Raw genomic sequence first — 3,204 nt, 5'->3', positions numbered from 1 at the left:
CATCCTCTTTGTGATCTCCCTGTACCTGGTATTGGGTACAGCCCACCACACTGAATGGAATTTATTAATTTATACAATTGTCTTCCTGTGGACTTCCTGTGTACTCTTAAAGAGCAGAAGCCATGCCTTGGCTGTACGATAAGTGTATGTTGCATTGAAACTTTAAATTGGACCCTTTATCCCAAAATTCAACCCAGAATGCTAGTCAGAATACTAGTGCTTGCCAGATTCAGTGTGCATATCTCCCTTAGAAGGGACAGAGTAAACCATTCTGGCTATGGAGTGGAGAAAAGATTAGAAGGCAAGTGGAGATGCCTGTAGACCATTTAAGGGGCTAATTGGTAATGTAGGCAAGAAAAAATTGTGGGTGGACAAACAATTGTTGTAGATTCATATAATGGAAAACTACACAATAGAGAAAAAGAATAAACTATTGATCTATGCAACAACATGAATGAATCTCATAGACATAATGTTACATGAAAGAAGCCAGACTCTAGACATATCCAGTATGAGTCCATTTATATGAAGTTCAGGAACAGGCAAGACCAATGTATGGTGATAGGGGTCAAAATAACGATACCCTTTGGGAGGGTATCCACTGGCAGGGGACATGAGGGAGCCTTCTAGACCACTAGATATTTTCCCTATCTTGATCAGGGCAGTCCCCGTAAGGATATGTATGTATATGCACTTACAATGTGGGCACCTGATGGTATTGTGACCTTTTCTGTAAGCTCTTCATTTTATGTAACAGTGTTTTCAAATATTGTTGGTGGCCTGGCCTAGGGTGAGGGCAGTAGAGTCTAGCAGAAGTGAATAGATATTGGAGAGAGATTTGAGAGCCAAAGTCACTGAGAAGAAAAACTGAGCTAATGTCTATAAAGTGTTTATCACAGTGGCATATGGAAAGGCTCAGAAAAGGTTTGCTATGATAATAACTCCCTGAAAAGGTTGGCAAATAGATTAAATAATGTATGTAAAGTATTTAGATCTTGTCTGGAATATAGCAAATTCTCAGTGAGCGGTAACTTTTTCTTTTAACTGAGAAGGCTGTGCCTCTTTTCACATTCATCCTGTCTTGCTGTTCTCTGGAAGACAACCTGTACTGTACTGTGGTATTTCCAGAAAATTCATTTCATCCCCTCTTATGAGTTTTATTAACTTAACTAAGTGAACCAGTGTGGCTGCCTATACGTTGGCCCCCTAGGGATCCTGAGGACCTCCTATTCATAAACTTTGCCAGAAGCACTGAAGATAAAACCATATGAAGTTGATGCATGTACCTTTTTACTCTCCTTCTGCTTGCTGTTTTGTCATATCAGGATTGTTAGCACCATTTCTTGCAACAGTGTGTCAAAAGACTCCCTGATAGGGTTAAAGCTCCTTAGCGTTGTGTGGGAAAGGACATCCCAGCCCCATCTGCCAGGCCTGCAATTCTATTAAACTGTCAGCGTGATAAATGACAAAGAGAAGGCACTGCAACAGGAGAAAATCTACAGTGGAGCACTGTGGTCATAAAACAAGGAGAACCAAAAAGGATTTAGGGCAAGTACACAAACCACCCTTTCTAATAAAATTTTCACTTGCAAGGAAGGAACGAAGAGACTGAACTGTAACTCCTGGGTCCAGGCAGGAGGCAGTCAGACCATCAGCCCTCCTTCAGCCCTGACGTGCGATCACAGATCAGCGATGCACACTTCAGCAGATCCACCTCTGATTCCAACCAGGTCTCCTGGGGCTCATTGAAAACACACCCCGTCCACTTTGTGCAAGGAGATGTTATTTAGATAGCTGGTTACTCCGTGCATAACTCTTGCTTACAAAAATAGATAAATAAACATCTCTGAAATGGAAAATAATTTAGTTACTGCTCTTCAACTACAAATTATCTCAAGAGAGCAGTCAACCAGGGCATTGCTGCCCTGCTTCTAAATTTAGCCCTCACCAATGACATCTTCTGTAAACAGAGCATAGGTAACGGGCTTCTGAATATTTGGGTTTGGGAATGAGTTCCAATCAGTCTCATTTAGAATCTCCAGGTAATAATGCCGATATTAAAAGCAATATTGACTCTATGGATGCTAAGAGATGACTACTGAAGTGCTAAGAAATTTAAATGGCATTGAATATACCTTCTCCAGGTAGCAAAGAAACTACTGGCAGCAAAATCATGAATAATCTCCAAACATATCATGTTTCCAGGAGCATCCCTAGACACTAATTTTTCTAAAGAGAAACATTATAGACACTAATAGCAATTAGCATTTATAGCATCTTGGGTTTTCCTGACACTTTAACCAAAACTAGGAAAACAAGAATATTAGTGGTGGCAGAGTAAAAATGCAATGATCTCAATAACACAACTAGGCAAATCAGGTTCATAATAACGTTGCACCTTCTGCATTTTCTGTGTATAGGCTGTATCACCACACTGAAATGCTTGAATTCTGTAAGTTAAACATGATTCATTGCATGCCTTCGCTTCAGGACATATAATGATTTTCCTTCTGGGCTTAAGACACATGGGATTGGGGTATTTTATTGCCTAGGAAATGGAAAGTTAGTAACTACGTTAACCAGGTGTGTTCATGGGTGCTTCAAGCAGATCATTAAACACCTTAATGAATTTCTTGGGCAAAAACCAGAAGGAAACAGAGACACAAGAAACAGACTCATGAAAACACCTTCTGCCTCTTCTAATATATAAGCATATGATGCAACCATTCGTCCATTTCAAATGAGACAACAGGCACTTAAAATATCTGGCAGTTACTCAACTACTCAGTTTGCATGTCAACATTTCTATTATATTAAAGGAAAGAAACGTGAGATCAGCAAATTCAGTAAGATCCCTGTTTCTTTTTGCCAACTTATTCAGTCGGGAAATAAATATTGTTATTTGATACATACCCCCATGTTGCCTTATACATGCAGTTAATCTCTGTTATGAGTTTTCTCAGTAGATTTTCTAGGAATATCCTTCAATATTTCTGTAAATTAGAATTCATGATTTAAAACCACTTTCGGGAAAGGGTTGAAAGGTAGGAAGTAGCAGATCTAACCTGAGTGTTGAACTGGCTCAGGACCACCACACACAGCGCTCCAGATAGTCCACCTTTAAATTTGTATGATAGGGCTTCCCTGGTGGTGCAGTGGTTGAGAGTCCCCCTGCCGATGCAGGGGACACGGGTTCGTGCCCCG

The sequence above is a fragment of the Leucopleurus acutus genome (assembly GCF_964270905.1).
Source record: "Leucopleurus acutus genome assembly, chromosome: 1".
NCBI classification, from domain to species: Eukaryota; Metazoa; Chordata; class Mammalia; order Artiodactyla; family Delphinidae; genus Leucopleurus; species Leucopleurus acutus.
Note: the sequence above shows the minus strand (reverse complement) of the source record.